The 12,025-nt window shown below is 41.9% G+C and overlaps 1 protein-coding gene across 1 annotated transcript in view; it reads left to right on the plus strand.

Moving 5' to 3' along the window:
- Positions 1-2,419: 2,419 nt before the first annotated feature.
- ELK3 (ETS transcription factor ELK3) overlaps positions 2,420-12,025 on the plus strand; it is a 43,649-nt gene continuing 34,043 nt past the window's right edge. Inside the window, exon 1 of the mRNA XM_075151630.1 lies at positions 2,420-3,240. The gene's annotated coding sequence lies outside the window, so the exon portion shown is untranslated. The remainder of the gene's footprint in view (positions 3,241-12,025) is intronic.

Consider the following 12,025-nt stretch of genomic DNA (forward strand, 5'->3'; position numbering starts at 1 on the left):
ACAGAGATCCGGAGCACAGAAAATCTACCATTATTTTTTTGATTCCTTGTTTCAGATTACAGCAGCACATGAGATTTATGAACAGTTTAAAAATACCGTAGAAGCAATCTGAAAGGACAGACAAAGCCTGGTTTCTTAATTGATGTAACCTAATAAAAATGAGGCAGAATTATAGTCTCCCTATACTTAGGAATGCTTTGGGGCAATTTTTTCAACAGAAGGGCAGGTTTATAAATACAGGCTCTTTTACAAACTGCACAATCCCTAGATAAACAGGACACAGAGACATCCTGGGTGCATATGTTTGTTCAACAACTGCCTGAACGCACCAGATTAGGACTGTCAACAGCGGTAACTTGCCTTACTGGTTGAAGTGGAGCTGTCGCTAGTTACTCTTAGTCTTTTACGAGTGCAACAGCTGTTGTCTGGACCAACTCTGAGCAAGGAACAACAATTTCCAAAGCTAAAACCCCAAATCTGCACAGCTTGAGGACAGGACTCAGGCTTTACAATTAACAGTTGTAATGATAATATGTGCTGATGAATGGATGTGAATCGAAACACAGAAGTTGACTAGTGACTCTACTAAAAACATAACTAGCATTTTTATGACTACATAAATAAACAGGTTTTCTGAGTGGAATTGCTTTTGCAGATGAAAAAGGCTCCTACACAATACAAATCTGCAATTTTCCTCATTCATCATCTTGTATTTTTGCATCAGATAATCCTTAAGGATAACTATAAGTCTAGATTAATTTAGGCAGGCAGATACCGCAGATGAGAGAGCTTCGTCAACCATTCCATAAAGCACAGCGGTTTTATCAAGCACATAGAGGTAGTTTTAAATAATATTTTCCGGAGGAGATCCGTAGATAGCTAGAATCAGTAGCCCTGGCCAAAAGCTCCCATTTTCTTCCACTTCCAGCAGAACTTTCTGAATTCCTCGTGTTTCCAACATATCCTGGTGGCTTTATTCCATTAAACAAGTTCCGCATTTTCTTCTCCAGCATCCGTAGGGTAATATGAAGAGCCCTCATCCAGTGGCCATCCAACCTCCAGCATGGCAACTTTATTTAGGTTTCTACCTCAATATATAGACAAAAAAGGACTGGTGCTGTAAAAAAAATTCCAGAGCTGTCAACCAAGTTACAGCATAATACATAAAAGAAACATTTTAATTTTTAAACTTTTTTTTTAAAAAGACATAGTGTTATTTACTTTTGTGAAAGAAAAGAAGTTATACTGGTTTTGAGAGTTTGTTTTCTCAGATCTCCACACCAATAACCAGTCAAGGTAACTCTGGAGCGTCTCTGCATCTTCTCTTGTTCACAAAATCAACGCAAGATAAATGTAGATGATGAATGCCGGTACCCCCAGCTGTCAGTCCAACATTGCACATTGGTACTGTAAAAGCTTCTCTGGCTACCCTGGTTTTGCGAAACCGGGTCTTCAGTTGTAGTTCCCAAACAAAGACTGATTCCTGCATCCTAATGACTTAAACTAACTGTTACAGCAAGGACTTCATTCACTGTGCATTTTAATCTAGGAAATAGACTATCTTAAGTTAAACATTTTAATGTTTCTTTATTTGGGAAACACAAAATGAGGATTTAGCAGACCTCACATCTGTATTCTAAAATTCAGCATGACTTCTAAAAGGGAATTGTTTAAGGAAAATAACAAAGTTACATAATTTGGTGTGCCAGTACCGTGTTATTCTTGTTCCCCCATGGCATGTTAGAAGACAAGAAGGGAGAAACCTGACGGACTTCCACAAGAGACTCGCAATTTGCTCACTGCCAGCTGTTCGGATGCTATTGACTAATGCTTAGTGGCCAACAGCGACGATCTTTTTAATTCCATCATAGCATACTTTTGTTCCCAATGACATTGTAAGCAACAACCCAACAAAGTGATAAAAAATAATCATAGCTTCTGTGTTATTGCACGTCAAGAACATTCTGAACTGCAGTTATTGTGCTGGAATGATAAATCTTGTGACTGTTAAAAGAAATAGCAGTGCAATATTGATTTTAAAGTATTATGCATTGAACATCACTGATGCACTGGGCATACAGAAGGTAATGTCACTCACTCTGAAAATTTCCAAATAAAGTTAGAAATAGACAGTACAATCCAGATATATGAGACACAAGAAAAGACATAAAGGATGTAAACTCCAAATACTGGAAAAGTGTCCCTTTTAATAAATCCAGACCAACAGTTTAGATCTGAGGTCTATAGCTTGAGGGTCAAAACCTAAATCCCAATCAGCAAACTACCACTGGTCTGCCTCTGAGATACGATGTGGAGCTGGAAGATCCAGGTCGGATTTAACGATTTGAGCGCCCCTTGACTTTTAATATGTCATTTCCCTCAATTTATGCTGTTGTGCCACGTTGCACCGTTTCTGTATTTTGCCATCTACGTGAGGTCCAGCTCGGGAAGGCGGCCAGCGCATCTAGCGAGCTACCGCACACCACCAACCCCTCAACCTCCACTGACCCGAAGCGGAGGCGGCCAAGGCTTCGCTCCACCGCGACCTGAGCCCCCAGTTCGGTGGGACAAGGACGGCCGCCTCTCCCAGGGTCGGCGCCTCGCCGAGGCCGCTGGCGATGCTCCGGGAGGACGAAGCGCCGCTCGTAAGCGCTTCACAAGCATCTCCCAGCAGTCGCCCGGGGAAAAGCGGGTGTGTTTTTGCCAAGCCACCTCAAGCCGGCCAGTAGCCGAGTGCCGCCGGTGGGCCAAGCGCTGGGCTGGCGGGAAGCTCCTCCCCAGGGGTGTAGCACAGGAAGAGGTGGAGGTCGGGGGAGCCGCCGGAGCTCCCTGCGAGCCTGTGGAGTTACCGTTACCCGTTTTACTATGTGTGTGTCTTATATTACAGCCATGCTGCACATCAGTGGCCAGAGCGAGGGGAGAGGGGAGGAAAAGCCTGTTTACACAGACTGCAAACCGCCTGGGGAATAATGCAGGAAAGGAAGTGAGCCGGCTCTCTGTCTGACTGCTCTGACTTCCTGCTCGCTCTCTCTCACAGGCACACACACACACACACACACACACCCCGGCCGAAAAAAAAAAAAAAAGAAAGAAAGAAAAAAAAAAAGGGGGAAAAAATCAGGATCTCATTACAAGAGCAACAGAGCGTTTGCAGAAGACTGTCAGCATGGAGAACCAGGGGATTTTACCCAGCTCCCTCTAAACTACCAGGAGAGAGCGGAAAAGTCCCTCAGGCTCTGGGTAGGTACAAGTGCTGCTGCGCCTGCCCCGACTCCTGCAAAGTTTCGGGGGGCTTCGGGGAGGGGAAGGGGAGGCCGGCGGCTGCTGCGGGGGCCGGCGCCCCCCTCGCTGGTGGGGCAGCGGGGGGGACACCGTGGGGCAAACCGCGGGCTGAAGGTGAGGAGCGACGGCGGGCAGCGCGGGGAGGGAGGGCTCGGAGCCGGGGCCGGGGGGCCCGAGGGTCCTGCCCCGGGGCCGGGCCCGGCCAGCGCGGCGGTAACGAGGGCAGGGGGCGGCGGTTGGGGAGCGGCGGTTGGAGGGCGCGGGGTGCTGGGGGGGGTGGGCTCGCGCCGCCTCAGGGGGCCCCCCGCCCGGGTCGAGGGCTGCCCCGGGGGCCCCGCCGCCCCCCGGGAGCCGCGGGTGTAGGTGAGGGAACGGAGCGTATGTCGGGGGCGAGGGGGAAGAGGCCGGGGTGTGAGGAGAGGCAGGGCCGGGAGGGGGGCGCTGCCTGACAGGTCGGGGGAAGCCCTGGGACCCCTCGCCGCCCCGCAGCCCCCTCGGCAGTGTCCGGCTGCCCCCCCTCCCCGGCGGTGTCCGGCTGCCGGGGCGGCGCGGGCCTGCCCCGTACAAGTAGCATCATGATAACGGCGTTTGGGGCGGCGGGGGCCGCCCGGCTGGCTGTCACGGCGGCGGGGGGCGCCGCGGGGTCCCCGGCGCCGCTGCGAGGCCGAGCGGGGCCGGCGGCGGGGGTGGGGGGTGGGGTGGGGAGGGAAGGGAAGGGAAGGCTCCTGCAGAAACTGCAGAAGGGGCTTTAAAAAAGAGAAAAAAAAAAAGTGTCGGGAGAGTTTCTGGCTTGTCTGGAAAGAGCAAGACTAATTGCCATGCGCTTCCGGTTTGAAACTGGCAGCAGACAACATCTTGAAAATGAGTCACTGCAGCTCACAAAGAAACTCTGTGGTTTTCTCCCTCTCAGGTTTATATATTTGCTCCCTTTTACAGTTTCCTTTGTAGTCTTCTGCGTTCTCCCCGGCCCTCCCCCTCCCCGCTTTTCTTAGCCACCGCCTGCCCCAAGACCCCTTGGCCGACGTGGATAGTTTCCACGACCAACCGAAAAAACACTAAAAATGTTTGTAAGGGAAGGGGAAAAAAAAAAAAGGAGAGAGAGAGAAAGGGAGAGAAAGTGGAGAGTTGTTTTTGGATCTGGCTTTGCTGAAGGTTAGAGGGACTCTGATGCTGCAGGGGGAAAAAGTTCCCTGAATTTTCCACTGGCTGCAGGAAGAGAGCCCATTTAGTCATGGCTAAGTAATGTCTGCACACACACCAACTAATCTCATTAGGAGTTTCCGTTCCCTAACACAGGAGGGTTTTGTGAAGCCCTGTCAGCCTTTCTAACATTGCAGTTGAAAGGGAGACAACTTACATCTTTATTTACTTAGAGGTGTAGCGCTAAGACAAGCTTTTACAATGCAGCATCTTTTCAGTCATGAGGACTCCAACTTCAAAAGTCAATGGTTTAATTTCAAGCAGAAAGTCATGGTTCATCTCATATTTTGCTCATACAGGCTTTCTGATTATTTCAGATTAAAAGTAATTTATGCATAAATAGTTTCTAGGGTGAAGTTCAGAAATGGGGTACACAGAAGGCTGTGTTATGGTAAAAATGTTCTGTGTATCTGTGACAATCGTATGTAATTGCATGATTAAAATACCCTTGTGTCAAGATACCGAGGTGATGGGCATGTTTGAAAAGTATATTCACTCACATAACCTTGCTGTATTGGTGCTTTACATATTTAATTTCCAAGTGATATTTATTTTGTACATATCACTTGACTTAGTGGTTTGTGTAATTATTTTGTGATGACTTATTTTCATAGTGGTCATGAAAAAAGTCTGTATTCAGAATTAGAAATATTTTTGCCATGCCCCACCTATCTTTAATTTAAATTAGAAGTTAACAACTTTTTGCAAAAAAAAGTCTGGAGCAAACAAAGAAAATGGAGTCTTGCTTGCAAGTGGGTTTTAGTTTAAAGAAATGTCAAAAAATGTGAATAAAATTGCATGTAATAGGAAATAACACTTAGCTACTTACTTGAATTATCATGTGATAGCATTAAACTAGCAAATACTGTGCAAAAAAGTAGTACTTGGATGGACAACTAATTGCAGTATACCACGTGTTTACCTTTGAGGATCTTCAGTGTTTCCTGTACTTCCTATGTCCAAGCTGCACAGAAAAGTTCTTCATTAACATCACTTTACAGAGGACTTTTATTAGTGGATTAGACCAGACACAGATGCCTCTTGATTTCCTAGTTGGGCAGAGAAGAATTTTTAGAATAGTATGTAAAACAGACAATGCCTAATCTCTGTTTCAGTCAAATGCAGTCATCAGGTAGTGAGAGCTATCTTCGAGTTTTGGAGTTTTATTTCTTTTGTAAAATTCTAAATTTTAGAGAGGTATGCATTACTGGGCATAATGTTCAAAAATCTGTTAAATATGTTACGGAACAGTTAGTGTGGCGTACGACACTGTGATAAATGACTGAACCCCAAAGAAGGTTCCAATTAAAGTTTAAATTTATTAAACGAATAGAGGCAAGCAAACAGCGCTGGGTGTGCCGGGAGTCTCCGCTCCAGCAGGACACACACCATAACGCGGCACTCATCATAAATATATACAGTAAAACATTACATATTCATATAATTTTGTAATATGCCTATACATATGCATGACCTGTCCCCGCTTCGTATTAAAATGAGTTCCAAAAGTCATTTACATAGTCCAAGCATGCGCAGTAAAATTAGGGTTAGGGTCTTTTCCTCTCCAGTGGTCGTTCATAGTCTTCTTCACTGTGTCTGTTAGTTGAACTCTGGGCTTCCTTTGTCTATATATGGTCATTTAATTAACTCATCCGTTCCTCGACTCTTGTAATGTAACAAGGCATCGGGTTATCTTGTCCTTTAACACTTATCCTTTCACAGGTGTTCGTTATTAGTGATTTACATAGGACACTATCTCATCACAGCGTTACATAGGAGGCCTAACGAGCCAGTTCAAGGCCTGTCCGCTCTTATCAAGTGGGAGGATGTACCATGGTGAAATCTCAGTCAGGAATTGTTAGTTAATTTATGGCTTAGGCTAGACAATGGCTCTGTTATTAACCCTTAAGTGTTAGTTCCCTCTATCAATCCCCCCTTTTCTAAAAAGTTAGTAAATTCATTTACTATACCAGAATGTTCACTAAGTGGCTTTTGCAAGAAGCAGGAACTATATACATACTATATACATTAACCACTCTGCTAGACTTAGGCTTGTGGTCATACAAGGGTATGTAGGACAGAAGGTCACACTTCATCACACGAATCAGATGAACATATTTCACAACACTAAAACTCTTACTGAAGAGTGTTCCCTAGCTCTTATTATCTCTCTTTGAAATACGGACATTGAATTGTCCACTTATTGCATTAAATATTGCTAGAATTTCAGTGTGCCATCTGCTGAATCAGTGTAGATGAAGTACACGCATTCATACATACAGATATGTGTATATATATATAGTCTAGCTACACTATATAAATTTCATATATTGTATTCACTCAGCATAAGTAAAAACATCTTGATGTCCTTGCAGAAAAACAGATGTAGTAGTAGTAGTGTACCGGTTGCGTGTTCCGTATATTTGAAAGAGTGAATGAGAAGTAATCCATAAATGTGTTAAAAATACAATAGTTCTGTTTGGAACAGAAAAAAAATCCAAATATCAAATAGTGCATAATGGTTTCCACTCAAATAATAAAAATGTGTTAAATGTGTTTTCTCTGTAAGTATGATTTTATTCTTTACCTGTTTTAATTTACGAAATATAAAAGTGTGTGAGAAGAATATATACTATCTGCTAAGGCATGAGATATTATCATAATTGCTTATATCTCGATTTTCCAAATCACCTCCGTGAGTTGTTCCTAAAAAGAAAAAACTTACAGGCTTATATCCTTTCTGATATCACCAACTCCACCTAGATGCAACAGCTGAAACAAGCAACACAATCTCAGGGAGAAACTCAGCTACAGCCTTCCTTGTAACTGTGTTTATGAACCACTACACACATGGATGCTTTCATATGTAGAAACAAAAATCTGTTTTGTTTTATTCATTAGCAGTTTTCACTGCGTACTGATTCACACTGGTTCTTTGCTCCTGTTACTTAAGGTTATTTCATTAAACTTGAATCATGAAAACAAATCAAGTATCTTACTCCAAAGACTGAAGTATTCCCCTTTGCTGGGCATGAAGTCCAGTTATGTAAACTTTACCTTCTCGTTGTAATGCCCTTCTTGGGATGGAGGCCAGCTTCAGGGTGTGTTATGACAGAGGTGTTCTTATGGGAAGGTATTACTGCTCAAGTGACTTAATATAACTGAAGCTGAAATCTACCTTAGTTTAAAAATCTGTTCTGGAGGACTTAGCACAGAATGAAAGTCATTTTGCAGGCTCACCAAGGTGCGTGGAGCTTGTTGCTTGCTCTGAGGGTCGTATGTTTACATGTAGGAAGATAGGTGTATATATAATACTTACTGACACAGAGGTCCATCAGCTGTACAGAAAATGCAGATCTTTGCCTTGGGAATGCAATCACATGACAACATGTTGCTTCAGAAAATCAAAGAAAAGAAATAGATGCCGAAATAAAAAATCGTTAGTAGCCAAATGACAAGTGAGAGTGGGATAAGGCTGGGAGAGCCAAGATACAATTATTTGTGGTGCATGTATTTGTAAAAAGTTATTTTATCTTGGTGACATCATATAAAATTTGTATGCTCATGTAGTTACAGTTATCTCTGTGAGTGGTCCTCTGTCATAGTACTAAATAATCAAGATAACAAAGAACTGATAAATTAGCTAGTACTTCCCACAAAGGTATGGCAGGTTGGACTCATTTGTGCAGTTCCGGCTATTTATCAGTCCATGGTTTGCTTCTGGTGGCGGTGGCTCCAATGTGCAGCATGCCTGGACACTGCTGCTTGAATCCATCTTAGAGCCCTGACACTGATTATAGGACACTGTTAGCCTGGGCCAGTTTCGAAGAGTACTGTTGGTTTTGAGCTGCTGTGTATCTTCTGTAGCCACACCCAATGGTTCATGCAACAGGCTGTAACTTACGGGCCTTTGAAAATCATGTCGCGCCGTGTATCCTCGGGTTGATTCACCATGGCTTTCTCCTTGGTGTTTCCCACAATAGGGAATCTCACAGTCTTGAATCATTAGACAGATGTTTACTTCGTCTGTGGCTTGTTAAATGAATCAACTAATATTCTGGAGGCTGTTGAGAGCTCTTGAAAGACTGAATATGTCTGTTCTTCTGTTGAAGTATTTTGTTGAATAATGAATGATTAAAGAATTAGTCATGATTTTGAGGAGAATGTCAAGGTGTAGGTACAGGAAGTCCAGCTCACTGCACTGCAAAATACAAGACTGCATGTGTGGAAACAAAGCAGATGAAGCACAAAGTACCTCTTATCTGTGCCCTTCACAAAAAGAAAATGCATCTTTGTCCTTAAAACTTTTTTTAACTCATTGTGGTTTTATATGCCAGTAATTATATCAGAATTCAAATTCTTAGGGTTTTGCTGTTAAGAGTGGATTTTAATTCAAAAGCTCTTTGAAGGAGACTTGCTACTTTTCTAAAAGCAAAAACTAAAGAAAATACCTGCCATAAGCATTGATATGAAAATATCACTAAGGCACTGCCTGCCAGCTAATTCAATGCCAATTAATGACTGTATAGTCATTCCGCATTTTTAATTTTGTATGAATACTGTGGTAATTTTTGCAGTACCAAAAAGTACCCTGGCATTGATGATCTCCTTAATCAGTGTAATTCATGGTCAGTATCTCACAGTATACTTAATAACTAAATATTTAAGTAATTATTTTAAAGCTATATGACAGTTAAGAACATCGGAGGCCAAATTTTGCCATGCCCTAAGCAGATAAAACTAAGCTGAAAATTATGCTTTTTTTACTCCTGTGGAGTTACAGTTACGAACGCCATGTCTGATTTTGGCCTGCTTGCTCAAGTAGCATTGCTGTGACTATCTAGAGCAGTGGGGTTTGTCCTTTTCATATCAGTGGATCCATAATTATTTTTGAGCAGTTGTGCAGATGCCTATGTTGCAGTTGAGCCTACTGTAGTAGTATGGTGGTACTTTTGCCTCTCCTTCAGGAGGAATCTATTCACCCCTGCATGCATGGGCCACAGGTTGAAAACTGCTCACCTGTATGATGACACCTATGAACTTTTAAGATAAATATCAATCAACTATGTAAAGAAAGGTTTTGAAAGACTACACCATGTGCTCTGTCTACATCTGAGCAGTTAGATACAGCTCAGGGTCTTGAGGAGAAGAATTTCTGTAGGAAGCCACAAACTTACTTTGTTTTGATCTTTTAAAGCACTTAGGCATATATTTATTTTTGAGTGTGTCAGCACTTCTGTTAATGCACTGAGACTAACTGCATGTTGCAAACATTTAAATGCTAGCTTAGGCCTTGAATGTAACTAAGGCATTGGAGTAGCTCTTGCTTGCTCTGTGCAAGTGTCCTCCTCATCTTCCATAGCTTTGCTCTAAATTTTGCAGTGTCAGGATGTACTAAGTGTGTGAAAGATACTGCTCGTTCTATGGCTTCCCTCAGACCCATTTCAGAGAGTCATTTCAATCACGTTTGTGTTTCTGCTTGCCAATTTACTACTCAGTCTTTGAAGATTAAGAATATAGCTTGGATAATATTTGCAAATACCGATTACTACATGAAAGTTTGGCTTTCATGCAAACAACCCTGTCTTAGTTTCTTCAGCTTTAAAGTATACAAATTTTTTATCTTATGGATCCTAACTTGAAGATCATTTGGGGTACTAGGAGAGGAAAACTTAGATCTTACACATTGTCTTTTAATTTTAGCTGTCGTTAAATTATGTAATGAATCACTTGGTTGTAATTTTTAAGATTCTTACCAATCATTCAAAATTGGTAAAAGCTTTCTAAGCATTAACCTGAGTATTAAGTTCTGGTAATACAATTTTACAAGATGGGTCTTTCTCTGAAAATATTAGCGAACAAGCAGAGAAGTTTGTGTAAAATACGCTGTCGCAGTTGTACAAAAAAGAGTAGACTTGGATTATATACTTCATCTAAAGAATCTAAATGTTTTTAATCAAATGTCCTCCTATAAGTTTCCCATCCTCATTTTGCAAAACAACTGACAGTTCATCTGGAAAACAGATTTCTATTACGCATCCATTTGCCTCTAATGTGGTGACAGCACCTCTTTACTGTGTCTCTGTATATTTCTTCATCTCTTTTTTTTAATATGAAGAAAATTGATCAGATGTATTTCAGTTTAAGCTTTTTGGGAAGGATGCTAATGAGTGTTATTGTTTTTAAATGTTTATATTGTGGTAATGTTGAGTGGCCTCTGTTGTATCAAGTCACAATACAGCACGAACAAAAAGTTTATAGACTCAAGTACCACTATTATCTCTTCGCAGCAATTAACAGTAATTCATGAGAAGAAACAATCTTTAAAAAGCATTTAGAAAGGAAGAACAAATTCCTATTGCAGCTCTGTTAGCGAAATCTGGAGAAAGTTGACTACTTTCAGAGAATTTCTTCCATGCTATACTAATGTAGCTGAGATGGGAATGTGGGTTTAGATTCTAGATATAGACCTCTGTGAAGTCTGGTGACTCAGAGCAGACTCAGAGCAACTGGCGTGTGTGGTTAGTTTAGCAAACTGCGAGCGTGGAATACGGCTGGTATAGAAAGTATGACTGCAACACTCCTTCAGTACTGCTGCTTCAGTACTGAAGCTCTGCGATGCAAATGCTTCCAAAACAGAGCAATATCAAGGCTAGATTGATTCCCTGATTCCGTACAATAAAACAGACTGTGCAGTCTCATCCAAGTTGAGAAGAGGGGTTAGAGTCTTTACGTTTTATTTAAACGTGGAATCTTATCCAGGATTCAGCGTACAAATCAAAATAGCGGCTGTTATGTATCCTGAGCAGCAGAGACACTAACAAACCAGGTGGTATATTGATGTCACTTCTGAACATAGGCAATCTAGGCACTTTGTATACAGCAAAGTTTTCTGTAATCATTGTCTCTCCTTCATAGTTGGCAGCAGCCATGGGAATTAGTTTAAGTACACAGGACACAGACAGTACAGGAGAATAACAACCAGATCTTCTGTTGGCTGAAATCTCATGTATTTTATGATACATTCTGTTGGGTATTCCAGTGGTTAATGAACGATGCTAGGGGAAATGTGTAGGTGTGACCTTCAGGTTCTTGTTGGTGTAGCAGACAAGTGAATAATGTCAGAAGATAAGAATCTTTTAATTGGGTTTCAGTTTAGTTTAGTGCATGATAAACATGCATACCAGAACTTTGATTAGCACTGAGAAAGGAGGAGAATAGCAGATTTTTGAGATTTTGACATGTAAGAGTGATTCTTAATTTAGGTTTTTACTATGAGACCATTGCGTACAGAAATAATAGCGTTTAAAGTGAAAAATACGGGCCATGAGTAGTGCTGTGACGAGTTGCTCATTTTCTATGACTAAGGAACTTACACCCTGGCTTGTGCTCCAAGAACTATTGCAATAGTACTAATGTTTTGGGAAGAAATTGTCCAGGTAGAATGTCTCTGTATGTATGTAGGTTACCATCTGCTGAATTGTGCTATACAGTTTTCAGTATAATGCTATGACTGACTCCCCTTGCAACATGAGAATACACA

This window comes from Calonectris borealis, chromosome 1 (assembly GCF_964195595.1).
Source record: "Calonectris borealis chromosome 1, bCalBor7.hap1.2, whole genome shotgun sequence".
NCBI lineage: Eukaryota > Metazoa > Chordata > Aves > Procellariiformes > Procellariidae > Calonectris > Calonectris borealis.